This window comes from Lithobates pipiens, unplaced genomic scaffold, assembly GCF_037356315.1.
Source record: "Lithobates pipiens isolate NorthernLeopardFrog02 unplaced genomic scaffold, aLitPip1_a1.2 Scaffold_18, whole genome shotgun sequence".
In the NCBI taxonomy this organism is placed as follows: domain Eukaryota; kingdom Metazoa; phylum Chordata; class Amphibia; order Anura; family Ranidae; genus Lithobates; species Lithobates pipiens.
This window is the reverse complement of record NW_027507758.1, coordinates 208,519,414-208,538,143: the sequence shown is the minus strand read 5'-3', so window position 1 is coordinate 208,538,143 and position 18,730 is coordinate 208,519,414.

Here is an 18,730-nt window from a genome sequence, read left to right as displayed (position 1 = left end):
ACCACAGCTGCAAGCCAAACATGTAGATTGTAGTTGTGGTGCAGCCCCATTCACTTACATAGGAGAGATTGTCAGGCAAATGAAGAAAGATGGAGACTGTAGTTGGGTTATAAAAATGAAAGGAAATGCATTACTAAAAAGGCAATGCGGAACTAAACCATGCAATCTTTGCCCTTCAGCGAGTCATCATCTGCAAGCTCTCTTGTTGGGACCAACAACCTCTCCCTGTCTTCTTGGGTGTTCTGGTTTGGGAGGGCTGGAGTGATGTAACTCCTGCACATATACATGGGCGTTCATTTGTTTCTACACTGCAGAAGAGGCATATAGTAGTGTGTCTTCTGTAATACAAGTTTCTTGTAAATTTTTTACATCAGAGTTAAAGTAAAATGTAACACAACAATTTAAAAGGATAGTTCACCTTTATTTATTTTTTTGTAATTTAAATTTTATTGTATTTTTTTTTAAATCTCATACAATACAATACATATATTTTCAACTTTAATCACTTTCAACTTTTGTCCTGGTTACCCTTCTATTTTCCTTTCACCCCTAACCTCCCTCCCCTCCTCCCCATAATCTGTTGGCCCTTTTGAATCCATTCCCCATTATTCCGCTAGTGCCTGAATGTAATATTCCGTCTTTTTGAATGATCTCCACTTTTCCCACGTTGCCCAGTATCTGTTCATTTTGTTTTCCTCCATTTTACTTAAATATTCCATATTATTAATGTATTCGATTCTCTGTATCCATTCTCTGATAGGGTTTTTTTTGACTTGTAACCAATTTTTAGGTATCAGGGCTTTAGCCGCATTAAGCAAAAAGGATACCAACGTATTTTTTTATTTTTTTAAATTGGTTACCAGTTTTTTCTTTTACCCCATAGAACAGACACGCCCAGGGACAGCATGGTATTCTTTCCCCGGTTATTATTTCTATGTAGGCTATTATATTGTGCCAGTATTGTTTTATCTCTGGGCATTCGCACCATATATGAAATGTTGTTCCGGGTAATTTACATTCTCTCCAGCACTGTATGGATTTGGAGGGGTCTATTCTGTGTAATCTATCTGGTGTGAAATGCCATCTTATCAGGCACTTATAATTGGCTTCAATTGACATTGTATCCGATACATAACTGTGCACCGCGTTAATCATCTGAGTCTCGTCTACTTTAATACCCATATCCTGTTCCCATTTTGCTATAGCTGGTATTGCCCCTCGCCCCTCTATTTCTGAAAGGATATCGTATACCCGTGACACAATATGTTTTACTGTTATTTTTACGTTACAAAGCTTTTCCATTGATGTTAATGTATTTTCGTCCCTTATTAGTTTTTAAGGATTGAGTTAACAAAATGTTGAATCTGTAGGTATTCCCATTCCTTTAAAGTTTGCCAACTATGCTTCTTTATTAGATCTTGTTTTAACATTAACTCACCGCCCGACGTGATATCTTTTAATTGTAAATTTATCATTTGTTTCCCTAATTGTGTGCCATTTCCTGGAATAAAAAAAATCGTGCCCTCAAGTGGAATTAATGGCGAATTGTATACCCATTTATTTCTCCGATGTACTGCATCCCATATTTTAAGTGTTGTTAAGGTGATTTTGTGAATCCTATCACTAACTACTCTAAATTTTGGAGGAATCCAAATATTTTTTTGTAATTGTGATCCAATAAGTGACTCCTCCATTTTTACCCATTTCTTCTTTGTGCCTAAATTTGTCCACTCTGCCAATCTCGCCAAAGTAATTGCAATATAATATCTGTAAGTGTCTGGCAATGCCATTCCCCCTCTATTTTTTTTCTGGTTAATATATTATAATTTATCCTTGATTTTTTATTTTGCCATATAAGTTTTAAGAAAAGTGTTTTTACTACTTTAAAAAAAAACTATTTGGGATGTTGATCGGAAGCATTTGGAGTTTATAGGTAATTTTTGGTAAGACCACCATCTTCAACATATTAATTCTACCCAACCATGTAATTGGTCCCTTTTTTATATTCTTTAACAATGTTTTAATTTCATTTACCAATGGAATATAGTTAGCTTGATATAGATCATAGACCGTCTTTGTTATTTTTATGCCTAGATATGTTATTTCTTTTTTTTCCCATGTGAAGGGAAATTCCTGTTGTAGTATTTTCTCTTCCCTATTGTCTAAGCCTATATTCAATATAACTGTTTTTATTGGGTTTATTTTAAAATTTGAAAGTGCGCCGTATTCCCTAATTTCTTTTATTAAACTAGGTAAAGACAGTCGTGGATTGGTCATGTATAGGAGTATGTCATCCGCATATGCCGCCACCTTATGTTCTTCTCCCCCCATTCTGACCCCCCCTATGTTAACATTGTTTTCGAATCTTTGCCAATAATGGCTCCAAAGCGATCACATACAGAAGGGGCGAAAGGGGGCACCCTTGCCTTGTCCCATTTAACATTTCGAATGAGGATGACATACTCCCATTTACACCCACTCTAGCTGTAGGCTGTATATATAAATTATTTATCCATTTCAGCATTTTTGGTCCTAGACCTGTATTCCGGAGAGTTTCCATTATAAAACACCAATCGACTCGATAGAATGTTTTTTCGGCGTCAATCAAAATTAATATCATTGGGGCTTGCTTTCCTTGTCTCTGCCCATAAGTAGCAAAGTTCTCAGACTATTATCTCGGCCCTCCCTGCCTGGAACAAATCCTACTTGGTCCCCGTTAATTAATTCTGGCATAAGATTTTTTATTCTTGTTGCTAATACCTTCGCGTATAATTTTGTATCCGTATTCAGCAATGCTATGGGGCGGTAATTGGAGCAAATATATTTATCTTTGCCTGGTTTTGGAATAACTGTTATGTTCGCCAATAGTGATTCTTTCCTCAAGACCTCCTCCTCTCCCAATTTATTCCAATATTTACTTAATTCTGGGACCAATTGTTGTTTAAATTTCTTATAGTACCTGATTGTGAAACCATCCGGTTCCAGACTTTTCCCGTTCGGCGTTTCCTTTATTGCTTTGTAGATTTCGTCTGGCGTAATGGGCTCATCTAGCCTCTTAGCCATTTCTTCAGTTATTTTGGGTAAGTCTGTATAACTTAAATATTCTTGAATTTTAGTTTTCCTAATCCCCCTCTGTTTTTCTGTCTCGGTAATCCTAATTGAGTATAGAGCTCTGTAATATGTTTTAAAAGCCTTTGCTATCTCCGATGTTCTAAATTTCATTTCCCCATGCTCGTCTTTAATCTTTTCTATGTAGTTTGAGGCTTTTTTTCCCGTGCTAATCTTGCTAGGTGTTTCCCCGTCTTATTTCCCCACATGTATCTTTCTTTAGCTACATTTTTGTACACTTTTCTTGACTCTTGCTCCATCGTGTCATTTAGTTGTATACGTTTTGGGTGATCTCTTTATATATATTTTTGTCTAGTTGTATCTTGTGTTTTTGTTCTCGCTCGTGGAGTTATTTTTTTAAGTTATTGAATTTCATTTCACTTTCTTTTTTTTCCCCGGCACCTATGGATATTAATTTCCCTCGGATTAGGGCTTTATGAGCCTCCCAAAGGGTAGCTTTAGACACTTCTAATGTGTCATTGGTTTTAAAGTATTGTTCAATCTCTATTTTTATAATATCCTCTGTTTCCTCATTTTCTATTAGAGCCTCATTGAGTCTCCAAGTCCCTTTTCTGTACTCCATTTCGTGCCCTCTGATTTTAACTATCACCGATGCGTGGTCCGATAGAGTGATGGTTCCTATCTCCGCGTCTACCACATTTTCCAGTAGTTCATGGTCTACAAATATGTAGTCCAGTCTCGCGTACATAACATGCACCGAGGAATAATACGTGTAATCTTTTTTTCCCAAATTACATATTCTCCATATATCCACTAGCTGTTGTGTGTATATTTTCCTTTTTAGAGTTCTGTGTTGTTTAATCTCCTGGGGATAGACATGTGACGTGCTATCTATCTCGGGATCCATAGCAAAATTTAGATCACCCGCTAAGATCACTTGACCCTGTTTATATTTCTCTAGGGTATTTAAAATCCCATTTAGATATTTTTTTGGGCCCTTATTGGGACAATAAATGTTTACTTTTCTTTAATATGTTACCTTTTAAGATTAAAAACCTCCCCTCTGGGTCCACTTTCATTCCTTCTACGTTCCAATTAACGTTTTTCGAAATACCAATAGCTACCCCTTTAGATCCCTTAATCGGGGAGTCTGCATAGTACCAGGTTGGGAATTTTCCTGTGTTTAACCGAGTGTTGGAGTCTAGGGATAGGTGTGTCTCCTGCAAAAAAACAATATCCGCCGAATATCCCTCCAGCTCTTTGAGAATGTTATACCTTTTCTTAGGAGAATTCATTCCTCTCACGTTGTATGTTACTATCTTAATCTCCGGCATTAGACAATCTCCAGACAACAGACCCACCCACAGAATCTGCAGTTTTTCGGTTCTCATAACAGAGCGGAGACATTTGACAGGTAAAGATACATACAGGAGGCATGTAAATCCTATGGCAGTAGTTTAGAAAGGATGACATTAGGTTTACATTCACTTTAAACAATTTTGTGCATATTTTTATTGTGATACTGCAAAAATTAACAAACATGAAAAGTTTGAATACAATTGGTACCAATTAAAAGAAGGTAAAGTAAACCTAGTTGATTAAATGTCATTGTTCTATTGTTAAGCGCATGCATGCTAAACAATGTGTAATATGTAGAGGTATTTATTACCTCTCACAAAGATTAGAGTACTCCCCCTGACAATGCCTTCATCTACTTTTCTTGCAAGGACAGCACTGTCTTTGTTCACAATTTATCCCAGGTCAGCATTGACTTCCTGAAAGGAGATGTTGGCCCAGAGATGACCCAGTCCTGTAATCCTGTTGCTTGTTCACTATGTGGCTATGACACAGATCAGCCTATCAATAACCCAGTTTCTCTCTGCAATGCTCGCTTGTGTACAAGAGGTCAGAGACCGCACCACAGCTGCAAGCCAAACATGTAGATTGTAGTTGTGGTGCAGCCCCATTCACTTACATAGGAGAGATTGTCAGGCAGATGAAGAAAGATGGGGACTGTAGTTGGGTTATAAAAATGAAAGGCAATGCATTACTAAAAAGGCAATGCAGAACTAAACCATGCAATCTTTGCCCTTCAGCGAGTCATCGTCTGCAAGCTCTCTTGTTGGGACCAACATCCTCTCCCTGTCTTCTTGGGTCTTCTGGATTGGGAGGGCTGGAGTGATGCAACTCCTGCACATATACATGGGCGTTCATTTGTTTCTACACTGCAGAAGAGGCATATAGTAGTGTGTCTTCTGTAATACAAGTTGCTTGTAAATTTTTTACATCAGAGTTAAAGTAAAATGTAACACAACAATTTAAAAGGATAGTTCACCTTTAGACCCCTTTCACACTGGGGCGTTTTTCAGGCGCTTTAGCATTAAAAGCGCCTGTAAAGTGCTTGAAAGAAGCCACAACTGCAATCCCAATGTAAAAGCCCAAGTGCTTTCACACTGAGGCGCTGCGCTGTCAGGGCTTCAAAAACAGTCCTGCAAGCAGCTTCTTTTCAGCGCTTTTGGAGCGGTGAATACACCGCTCCTAACGTGCCCCTTCCCATTGAAATCAATAGGAAGCGCCTGAAAATCGCCTGAAAAGCACCTTTGGCAGCATTGCTTTGTGGGCGCTTTTAACCCTTTATTTGGCCACTAGCAGGGGTTAAAAGCGCCCCAATAGCGCTCAAAAAACGCTGGTAAAGCGCAGCTAGTTTAAGCAGCGCTTTACGAGCGTTTTTCAGGTGCTGACATTGTGAAAGGGCTCTTAAAGCATTTGGGCTTTCACAATGGGATTGCAGATGAGGCTTCTTTCAAGCGCTTTACAGGTGCTTTTCTTATTGCTAAAGCTCCTGAAAAATGCCTGAAAAACACCCCAGTGTGAAAGGGATCTTACCAAAGAACTGCCTATGCAGATTAGGGGCATCTGTAGATGAAAACAAACTGTGCAGCTTTGACTAAAGTTGAATAATGCTCTTACTATAGGCCATCTATGCACAGTACCTCATGAAGCCTGACTGAAAATTTTCCAGGACATTGCTAACAGAGGTCTAGCTGTTATTGTTCACTTCCATTATCAGAGGAGTGAGCTCTTTCTCTTATTAATTAAAACCCCCTCAAATTCTCTTTCTCTTCCTTGATTCAGTAGCTCTGGGCTCACTTTGAGAGTTCACTCCTGCGATGATGGAGGGAAACAGTAATAGCTGGGCCTCACTTACCAACATCCTAAATGTTTTCCATTCAGGCTTCAAGAAGTACAGTATGTAAATGGCCTACAGGGCAAGGGCATTATTCAACCTTGGTCAGTGCTGCAGAGTTTGATTTATCTACAGACTTCCCTTATTTTTTATTTTTTTGGTACAAGTAAAGTGCTGTGTAAATGAATGGCGTTTTATAAGTACCTGTAATAAATAAACAATAATAACCCTTTAACCACTTCAGCCCCGGAAGGATTTGCCCCCTTAATGACCAGGCAATTTTTTGTGATACCTCACTATATCGTTTAACTGACAATTGCACGGTCGTGTGATGCTCTACCCAAACAAAATTGATGTCCTTTTTTTGTGCTTTCTTTTGGTGCCATTTTATCCCCTCTGCAGGGTTTTTTTTTTTGCGCTATAAACAAACAAAGAGTGACAATTTAGAATTTGTTTTAATTTTTTTTTACTTTTTACTATAATACATATCCAAAAAAAAAGATAGAAAAAACACATTTATTCATCAGTTTAGGATGATATATAGTCTTATACATACGTTTGGTAAAAACAAATCACAATAGGCGTATATTGATTGGTTTGCGCAAAAGTTATTGCGTCTACAAACTATGGGATAGATTTATGGACTTTTATTTATTTTTTTATTGTTTTTACTAGTAATGGAGGAAATCTGGGATTTTTAGCATAACTGCGACATTGCGGAGGACAAATCTGAACCCAAATGACACTTTTTGGGGACCAGTGATATTATTACATTGATCAGTGCTGTAAAAATGACACTGACAGGGAAGGGGTTAACATTAAGGGGCAATCATGGGGTTAATTGTGTTCCCTAGGTGTGTTCTAACTGTAGGGGGGATAGGCTGTTAGGGACATGACAGAGATCACTGTTCCCGATCACTAAGAACAGCAGACCTCTGTCAAGTCATCTGGCAGAATGGGGAATCGCCTTGTTTACATAGGCAATTCCCTGTTCTGCCTCTCCTCACTGTGATCGCAGGTCGCCGGCGGATGTTGAGTCCACCCGACCCACGGGCCTGCAACTGCGACTGCACGAGCCGCCCTACAGGTATGGCGATTCAGCGGTGAAAACCTGCCGCAGTATATCTGTCTGAGCTGGTTGGCGATCAGTTAAAGCGGTAGTAAAGTGTCCATGAAAAAAAATCTTTCCCCGTGCAAGGTAATGTTATAATGTACTAATATGCATCGCATACTAGCACATTATGAGAGAATTACCTGTGAAATGGGTCTGTCCAGCAGACTCTGTCTGTTCTTCTGGCATGCGCATGGGAGTCACAGCTGCAGCACAGCTCTCTCAATGGACAGCATGCCATCTATGGAGAGCGCAGTGCGCACGCACAGGTGATGTCACCAACTGCTAAACCAGTAAATATTTTCTACACGTTTAGGAGATATTGACAGTACCTACAAGTAAGCCTGAGGCCGGCTTACCTGTAGGTAAAAGATAAACAAGGGGGTTTATTACCGCTTTAAGGCTCTTTTACACAGAGCAGCTCCTCCTTGTTAAGTAGGAGGATTTGTGAACAGATCCCTTTTGCTGAATCAGAGATGAACGGGATGGATGTCAGTGTTTTGACGTGTGTGTTCAGTTTGTGTTTGCGTTTACACAATGGAGAGGGGCAGACCTGTGATAGCTCCATGGGTGGCCTAATGCAAAAGTGGAACTAAACCTATCAAACTAACAGTTTAAAAAACAGTTACATTACCAGCATGCCGAGATTGTAACGGTCATATTTGTTGTGCTCTCAACTGAACTGTTAAACTATAAAATGGGTGGTGTCATAACTGATCGCATGTGCAGTACAATGGCAACTGCAGATCAAACAGAGGCTAAGATGCCAGCTTCCTTGGCTGAAAAGGATAGGAAGACTTAGTACTTTAATTACGCTTAAAGCTGTTGTAAACTGCCAATTTTCAACGAAAAAAGAAAAAAACTGCAAGGCAATGGCATAATGTGCTAGTATGTGCTAGCATTGCATACTAACACATTATGAAATACTCACCTTGAAACGAAGCCCTTGCTGTAAAGTCACCGCTGAGAGGGCTGACATGTTCCCCCTGTCTGTATTTCAGGTTCGCAAGCTCCAGCTATGTGATTGGTCAGGGCAGGGATGATGTCAATCCCGTGTCTGCGTGCAGGAGCCGCCATTTCCGACATGGGCTCTGAAGCCACTATAAGCCACCGGCTGCATGAACTCTGAATATCTCCTAAACTGTGCAAGTTTAGAACATATTCACAGTACTTATAGGTAAACCTTACCTGTAGACCCCTTTCACACTGAGGCGTTTTACAGGCACTACGGCGCTAAAAATAGCGCCTGCATAGGGCCTGTAAAGAGCCACTCCTGTCTCTCCAATGTGAAAGCCTGAGTACTTTCCCACAGAAATGGTCCGCTGGCAGGACGTTAAAAAAAACTCCTGCAAGCAGCATCATTGGAGTGGTGAAGGATTGAAATCAATGGGGCAGTGCGGCTATACCGCCAGCATAGCGCTGCAGCGCTTTGCGGTGGTATTAACCCTTTCTCAGCCGCTAGCGGGGGGTGTAAAAGCGTCCCCCTATCGGCCGAATAGGGCTGCAAAATTGACGGTAAAGCAGCGTTTTACTGCCGACGCACCCACCGCACCAGTGTGAAGTGGTAGTGCAGAGTTTACTGCCATTTTAAATAGACCTGTGCCCGTTTATATCAGGCTACCTCAGATTCATCAGGTCCAGAAGAAAAAGGTGCAGTCTTTTTCAGGTTTTTATCCAGACATGGACGAACTCGAAGGTAGGCAGTTGTAAATGGACACAAGTCCGTTTACATCCACCTGTCTATAGAGCTGAGGCCGGGTTCACACTGGTAGGACGCGACAGTCGTACCACCTTGGATCCAACTTTGCCCTGCAATTTGAAGTCCCACATGCGTCCAACGTCAATGAACAGTGATCCAACTTTGACAATACCAGGCACTGTGTCTGGTATGAATCTTTAGGGGGAACTCCATGCAAATTGTTAAAAAACAGCATGGCCCCCCCCCCCCCAAAATCCATACCAGACCCATCCGAGCACACAGCCCGGCAGGTTAGAAAAGGGGGTGGGGAAGGGTGTGCACCCCCTTCCTGAACCATACCAGGCCACATGCCTTCAACATGGGGAGGTGGGTGTTTTGGGGTAGGGGGCCCTGCGCCCCCCTGCCCCAAAGCACCTTGTCCCCATGTTGATGAGGACAAGGGCCTCTTCCCGACAACCCTGGCCATTGGTTGTCAGGGTTTGCGGACGGGAAGCTTATCGGAATCTGGAAGCCCCCTTTAACAAGGGGGCCCCCAGATTCCAGCCCCCCACCCTATGTAAATGAGTATTGGGTACATTGTACCTCTACACATTCACCTAAAAAAAGTGTCAAAAATAAAACACATTACACATGTTCTTAAAATAATTTATTAAGGCAGCTCCAGCGTCTCCTTCTGCTGGTTCTTCTCCCCTCTCTGGGTCTTCTCCACTCTCTGCTGATGTCTTCTAGCCCTCCCTGGTTCTTTTCTCTCTGTCTTCTCCGCTGTCTGGGTCTTCTCCGCTATCTTCTCGCTTTTTTGCTGGGTCTTCTCCGCTGTCGACTTGACGCTCTAATGACAGGTGCGTGGTGTGCCACAACTTATATTGGCATGGAGCGGGGTCACCGGAGGCCTGCCCCTTATGACATCACCACCCCATCATGCCCCGGGCATTGACATAAAAAGAGGCAGAGCCTCCGGAAGACATCACCCAGTGACCCCGCCCCATGCCAATATAAATATATTGTAAATATAACATCCAAAGAAGAACAGAGGGAGAACACAGTGGAGAAGACACGGCAAAAGAGTGAGAAGATAGCGAAAAAGACTCAGCAGAGGCAGAAAAAAGTGGACAGAGGGAAAAGAACCGGAGAGGGCTAGAAGACATCAGAGAAGAAGACCCGGAAAGCAGAGAAGACCCGGAAAGCAGAGAAGACATAAGTGGAAGAGCCGGAGAGGACAGAAGAGATTGGAAAAGACACCGGTGCTGCTTAATAAATTACTTTAACCACTTAAGGACTGAGCCTCCGAGACTTGTTGTTTACAAGTTAAAAACAGTTTTTTTTTTTGCTAGAAAATTACTTAGAACCCCCAAACATTACATTGTTTTCTTAAGCCCATACACACTATCAGATTTTCTGCTGATTTTTTTCCTTCACATTTACCAAAACCATATAATATCAAACCTTAGGAGTTTCAATTTGTATGCAATCAGGCAGGCCCTTCTACTACATACTAGAAAATCTGATAGTGTGTATGGGGCTTAACACCCTACAGAATAAAATGGCGGTCGTTGCAATACTTTCTGTCACACCGTATTTAAAATAAAATAAGACAACAGTAAAGTTAGCCCAATTTTTTTTTATATTGTGAAAGATAATGTTACGCTGAGTAAATTAATACCCAACATGTCACACTTCAAAATTGCGCCAGCTTGTGGAATGGCGACAAACTTTTAGCCTTAAAAATCTCCATAGGCGACGTTTAACAAATTCTACAGGCTGCATTTCCAAGTTACAGTTGAGGTCTAGGGCTAGAATAATTGCTCTTGCTCTACCGATTGTGGCGATACCTCACATGTGTGGTTTAAACATCATTTTCATATGCGAGCACTACTCACTTATGCATTCACTTCTGCACGCGAGCTCGTCTGGATGGGGCACGTTTAAACAAAAGTTCTTTCTTATTTATTTTACTTTTTTTATTTTTACACGGTTTAAAAAAAATAAATAAAAATTGTCACTTTTATTTCTATTACAAGGAAACATCTCTTGTAACAGAAAAAACATGACAGGACCTCTTAACCACTTCAGCCCTGGACCATTTGGCTGCCCAAAGACCAGAGCACTTTTTGCGATTCGGCACTGCGTCCATTTAACTGACAATTGCGCAGTCGTGCAACATGGCTCCCAAACAAAATTGACCTTTCTTTTGGTGGTATTTGATCTCCCCTGCGGTTTTTATTTTTTTGCGCTATAAACAAAAAAATAGCGATGATTTTGATAAAAACCCATTATTTTTTACTTTTTGCTATAATAAATATCCCAAAAAATATATAAAAAAACTTTTTTTCCCTCAGTTTAGGCTGATGCGTATTCTTCTACATATTTTTGGTAAAAAAAAATCCCAATAAGCGTCTATTGATTGGTTTGTGCAAACGTTATAGCAGCTACAAAATAGGGGATGGTTTTATGGCATTTTTATTAATATTTTTTTATTTTACTAGTAATGGCGACGATCAGCGATTTTTATCATGACTGCAACATTAGGGGGGACAGATCGGACACTTTTGGCATGATTTTGGGACCATTCACATCTATACAGCGATCAGTACAATAAAAAATGCATTGATTACTGTGTAAATGTGACTGGCAGTGAAGGGGTTAACCACTAAGTGACGCCGTAGGGGTTAAGTGTCTCCTAGGGAGTGATTCTAACTGGGGGGTGGGACTATGTGTGACACGACACTGATCACCGCTCCCGATTACAGGGAGCTGTTATCAGTGTCAGTAGGCAGAAGGGGAAAATGCTTGTTACATTAGCATCTCCCCATTCTTCCTCTCCGTGAGACGATCGCAGGTATCACACTCACGGAGGTCACGGCGCGCGCGCAAACCACTTCTTAAAGGGCAACGTGCAAATACGTTAATCTGCCTGTACGTGCCCTTCTGCCAACGCATATCGGCGTGAGCTGGCTGGCAAGTGGTTAAATATGAGATCTGGGGTCAAAAAGACCTCAGATCTCATATTTAGACTAAAATGTAATTAAACAAATAAAGAAAAAATGTGTCATTTAAAAAAACAATTAAAAAAAAAGTCCCTTTAAGAGCTGTGGGTGGAAGTGACATTTTGACGTTGCTTCTGCCCAGCAATTGTATGGAGACGAGTGGGGGCCATCTTCCCCTCACTCGTGTCCATACCCAGCAAGAAACAGGACGCGATCGCTTCCGTCAATGGCTCCGGTAAGCGGCAGAGGGCAACAGATCACGGCGGGAGGGCCCCCCCCCCCCCCCCAGGGTGGGAAGGGGTTAAAGTGATTGTAAAGTCTATTTTTTTGGGGTTGAAAATAACAAACCTGTTATACTTGCTCTATGCAGTAGTTTTGTGCAGAGTACAGCCTGGTTCCTCCTCTTCTCAGGTCGTTCTTTGTTGCTCCTGGTTCCTCCCTCCTGTCGAGTGCCCCCACAGCAAGCAGCTTGCTATGGGGGCACCCGAGCCGAGCCACAGCTCTGTGTGTCCATTCAGACATGGAACCACGGTTCGAACCCGCCCCTTGGCTAACTGACTTTGACAGCAGCAAGCGCCAATGGAGCTGCTGCTGTGTCTCCTTGATGGCATGAGTGCGCACATTGCTGGATAGAGATGGGACTCAGGTAAGTATTGGGGGGGGAGCTGCTGCACACAGAAGGCTTTTTATCTTAATGCATAGAACGCATTAAAATAAAAATCCTTCTGTCTTTACAATCATTTTAACTGTGTCTGGACTCTTTCCTGGGCTTTCTGAGCCTGCACCTGCTGTAAGCCTCATAAATACCAGGGGAGTGCTCAGAGCTCTCTCTTCTACATGGGATTAACAGAACAAGAACTGCTACAAAATATAGTCTTGTGAGAGAATGTGGCTCTCTTAGTTTTAGTCTTATGCCCTGTACACACAGTCGAAAATTCAGATGGAAAAGGTCCGATCAGATTATGTTGTCGGAAAATCTGATCATGTGTGGGCTATATCGGAGTTTTTCCGGCGGAAATTCTGACGGAAAAAGTTTGAGAGCTGGATCTAAAATTTTACGACAACAAAATCCGATCTGACTTTTTCCGATCGTTAATAGAGAATTTCCGACGGACAAAGTGCCACGCATGCTCAGATTAAATTATGAGATGAAAGCTATTGGGTAATGCCCTCTACATAGTCCCGTTGTACGCAAGGAACGTCACCTCGTTCCGAACGATTGGATTTTCCGACAAGTTTTGGGCCAAAATCCATCGGAAAAAATCCAAACGAATTTTGTGGTCGGAATGTCCAACTGGGTGTACAGGGCATTAGTCTTAGGACTAAAATGGCAAGCAAAAGAACCGCACTGGCTATTGAAATTCATTTTTCTCAGCTTGTCGTACGTGTTGTACGTCAACGTGTTCTTGACGTTCAGAATTTCCGACATCATTTGTGTGATCATGTGTATGCAAGATAAGTTTGAGCTAACATCCGTTGGAAAAAAATCCACGGTTCGGTTGTAGCCTGGATGCTATGCCCGCTGCTGGGCTTCTTTCCCAGTAGAGCACTCTATACTGCTCCTACTCTGCAGGGCTGAAATCACGTTCCTTCACAACACAGCAAATCAACCGTGATCTGCATAGGGTGTATCTGCCTACTGCAACTATACTGCCTTTCCGACCAGGTCAGAACGACAACATAAAAAAACCTAAAAGCCAGATACACCCTGTGAAGGCTGACGGACTGTAAAGGAATTTGATTTCAGCCCTGTGTATTGTGGGGGAGGAGAAGCTGTATACAGTGGTGGGATGGGAAAGCAGCTCTGCCAAGTGACCTGCCAGGGATCCCTGTCCTCTGCTTCTCCAGCAGTGATCCCTATCCTTTGATTCCCCAGGGGTGATCTCTGTCCTCTGACTCCCCAGGGGTGATCCCTGTCCTCTGATTCCCCAGGGGTGATCCTTGTCCTCTGATGTAAGGAGGAACTCTGGGGACTCTAAACTCTGAAGCCACTTTGAGTATCTTGGCATGTGGTTCGTGTATCTGTACACACGGTGGAATTGGTGGGTGAGGGCCAGGTCGACTTTTGCATGACAAGCTTCAAATTATGTAAAGTAAGTACTCCTGCGCTAAAAGGAATTTATAATATATTTGAACGATAGGTGCTGCATCCACCGTAAGGACCAAACTCGTGTACAAATATGTGTATAGTTGTAAAAAGGGGGAATGGTGTTGCGCTCCTTACAAAATATTGTATATATTTTTCTTATAATAGATTATTAAAATATTTGACTATACTTCAAACTAGCAAACATTCATCAGTGTCATCAATAAAGTGCAAAAGTGCAGATGAAATAATATCCTGAATTAAATGGCATATATGTTAAAAGAAACAAATATAAAACATATATCAAACATGTGCAATGCTGCATAAAAAATAAAATATAAAGTGTCACTGCAAGTGATTCTGAAACTGTGCAACATACACAAAAAGTGAAAGGTTCATAAAGGTGACTTGTTTTAACAAAGAGAAAATTAAAATTATGTAAATATAAATGAAAACGAATAAATAAATATAAAATAAAATAAAATATAAAATGCTTTTAACAGACTGAGTGTAACAAGTCTTAGTGCAATATTGGACGTTATTCCTTGGTCCAATGTGCAACAATAGTGCAGGTGTGCAAGTGTTTCACAAGAAAGGTGTGCTGCTATCTTAACATTTGGTGATACTGTGCCTTTAAGTGCAAAAAAGGTAAATCTTCAGTGTCACTGACACCCGTGGTTGTAATTTCAGCATGTAGCGAGATATTATAGGGGGAGGGGGTCCCTTCGGATCGATCCTTTCCTAGGCGTTCATACACTATATGGAGTGAAGCCAGGGGGAGGAGGGAGGGATGGTCCTTTCCCTTTTTCTCTCTTTCCACTAGGCGTTTAAATGTTTTGGATCACTCAAATCATTAAGGTGCTCGATTAAAAAAAAATGAAAAAAAGGCCCACCATGGTGTAGTATTTTGAAAAAGGGTATACAGTTTTATTTAGATATGGTCTGGGCGTCTATTCCGGTGTCTGATTTGCCTCTGGTCTCCTACGTGTTACGTCACAACACACGTGACTTCAACTGGGATGAGGCTTATGGGCAATGTAGTGTATTTCAATAGGCTCAGCTAATTCCGTCTTTTAGTGGCCATTTTCTTGTGGATCATGTATAAACCATATATAAACAATATTCCTGTAGACCATATACAAACCAATGAAACAGCCATTTCTTTGTGGTTCACATTATGGGCTACGATCACGGCCATTTTCTTGTGTATTTCTCATTCATGCAAGTATGTTTTAATTGCAATGCCAGGGAAGAAAACTTCCGGTCTGAATGTCTAACAATAATTTCGGTGTCAGCAGAGTATGTTACGCTGTCAGTGGAGAAAAAAAAAAAAAAACACATAGCCGCAATAATAATTTATAATGAGTGAATTATATTAGACTATGTAGCCAGATGATGTTATTTCCGAGCGCGGCAATTTAATAATATTCTCAGGAGTGTGACAGAGACCGCAATAATCTAAAAATGTATTTATTAATAAAAAATATATATAGTAAAATAAATGTATATTATTATCATAATTTCGAATCAGCGTTCATATTTGTGTTTGTATAGATATATTTACACCTATATGTATATACACAAAAATACAGGTATATATACACATAGAAATACCCAAACTCAGAGGTTCCAAATATATAAATATTAGAGAGATTAGAAAAAATTATTATGAATATTTAAAAAATTATTTTAAAACATTAGAAATATTAAATATTTAAAAAATGTTAAAAATTCATTTATTCATTTAGAAAAAATTAAATAAATACAGACTCCGGAAGAGACGTTCAGGCAGGAGGGCATGAACAATCAATAAAAACAAATAATCATACTAGATATTAATATCGAGAACATTTAGAGAATAACTTAAAAATCATTAATAAAGCAGTTGAGGTCAAATTCTATATTTAGCCCACGAGGGGTAAGTGTATCAAGAGTAAAAATCCATTTTGATTCCATCTGGCTGAGGGTCCTAACCTTGTGTCCCCCTCGCCAATGTTTTTTGTACGGCTCAATACCCCAGAATTTCAAGTGTGTGGGGTCCTTCCTATGATGTGTTGTGAAGTTTTTAGAAACACTGTGCTTATCAAAGCCTTTTATAATATTTTGTATGTGTTCCTTAATCCTAATTCTGAGAGTTCTTTTCGTGCGACCAATATATTGTAAGCCGCAGCTACATTCCAGTGCATAGACTGCACCTTCTGTGTTGCAGCAGATAAAGTCGCTGATCTTGTATGAATTTCCAGTGCTAGTAGATGTGAACTCGAATATTTTTTGTGCTGGCTTCTTCGTTTTCTCACAAGCAAAACAACGTTTGCATGGGTAAAAACCCTTCCCTGTGAAGAAGGTGAAGCCATTAGTTGGAGGATCTGGTACATTTTTTACTATTTTATCTCTTAGTGTCGGGGGAAACGTTTATAGATACATTTCAGTACAGAAGGAAGAATAGGTTTCAGATGTATGTCATTAAGTAAAATGTGCCAGTGTTTCTTGACAATACTCTCAACCTTTTTGTATTGCGCATTGTAATCCAAGATAATAGCTACATTATTGGGCTTCCCATCTGTTTTACTTTTATCCTTAATTAACTCTTTGCGATCCATTTCGCTCACTTCACGGATTCTGTCTTCAATATGGTTAGTCTTGTAGCCTTTTTCTATGAATCTATTACCTATTACCTTGGCTTGGTCGAGGAACATCTCTTTTTTGCTACAGTTCCTTCGTAATCGCAAAAGTTGCCCTTTTGGTATGTTCCATAACCAATTAAGGTGGTGGCAACTCGTCATGGGTAGATAGCTGTTTCTATCGACGTTTTTAAAGTGCGTTTTAGTGCTCAAGATATTTCCATCTTGTATGATATCTAAATCTAGGAAGGTTACCTGTTTCTGGCTAATATCCCATGTAAGGGTTATGTTACGGTCATTTATGTTTAATTTTTCCAAAAAGCTAACAAGGCCTTCTTTTTCTCCTTTCCATATGATGAAGATATCATCAATATATCTTTTGAACACTACTAGCTCAATAGGTGTATTTGTAAACACTGTTTCTTCTTCCCATTTTGCCATAAACAGGCCAGCTACACTGGGTGCAAATTTTGCCCCCATTGCTACGCCCGTTTTCTGATGGTAATAGTTCCGGTTATGCCAAAAGTAACTGTTCTTGAGACAGAAGTCCAAACATTTGATTAAATATTTCCTTTGTGAGCATGGTAATTCAGAGTGTTTCCTTAAGCCCCATTTGATAGCTTCACTAGCTTGATGGTGGTAGATGATCGTGTATAGTGAGGACACATTGGCCGTTGCTAAGGTCCATGGTCCTTCATGATTAGGTAGATCCTCTAGGATTTGTAGTATCTGTTTCGTGTCCCGTAGGTATGCCTTAGCACATAGCACACTGAGGAACAAATCTGTTTTTAACCCCCAGATTAGTAACAATAAATTTATAGATGTTTTTAAGAAAACCATAGTTGAAGATCTAAAATCACTAAAAATTAAGAAGCAAGTAGAACCAAAATTCATGAGATGCGGCATCAAAAAATTGAGTAAAAGAAAGGATATTGTAATACGCCCCACTGACAAGGGTGGGGGGATCGTTATTTTATTCAAAAAACAATACAATGATGGAATGGAAAATTTACTCAATGATACAGATACCTACCTTAAACTTTTAAGCAATCCAGTTTTTAAATGTAGAAAAGAACTCGAACTAGTTGTACATCTTGGCCTAAAGAAAAATATTCTAAATAAGAAAGAAGCCCAATATCTTATCCCAGAGGCATGTCACACCCCTGTGATCTACTCTCTTCCAAAAATCCACAAAAATAAAGAGAATCCTCCATATAGACCGATCGTTAATGGAATAGACTCTCTCACCGCAAGAATGGGTGCTTATATTGATAATTTTTTGCAACCTACAGTAAAAAAGACTAAGGCATACCTACGGGACACGAAACAGATACTACAAATCCTAGAGGATCTACCTAATCATGAAGGACCATGGACCTTAGCAACGGCCGATGTGTCCTCACTATACACGATCATCTACCACCATCAAGCATGTGAAGCTATCAAATGGGGCTTAAGGAAACACTCTGAATTACCATGCTCACAAAGGAAATATTTAATCAAATGTTTGGACTTCTGTCTCAAGAACAGTTACTTTTGGCATAACCGGAACTATTACCATCAGAAAACGGGCGTAGCAATGGGGGCAAAATTTGCACCCAGTGTAGCTGGCCTGTTTATGGCAAAATGGGAAGAAGAAACAGTGTTTACAAATACACCTATTGAGCTAGTAGTGTTCAAAAGATATATTGATGATATCTTCATCATATGGAAAGGAGAAAAAGAAGGCCTTGTTAGCTTTTTGGAAAAATTTAACATAAATGACTGTAACATAACCCTTACATGGGATATTAGCCAGAAACAGGTAACCTTCCTAGATTTAGATATCATACAAGATGGAAATATCTTGAGCACTAAAACGCACTTTAAAAACGTCGATAGAAACAGCTATCTACCCATGACGAGTTGCCACCACCTTAATTGGTTATGGAACATACCAAAAGGGCAACTTTTGTGATTACGAAGGAACTATA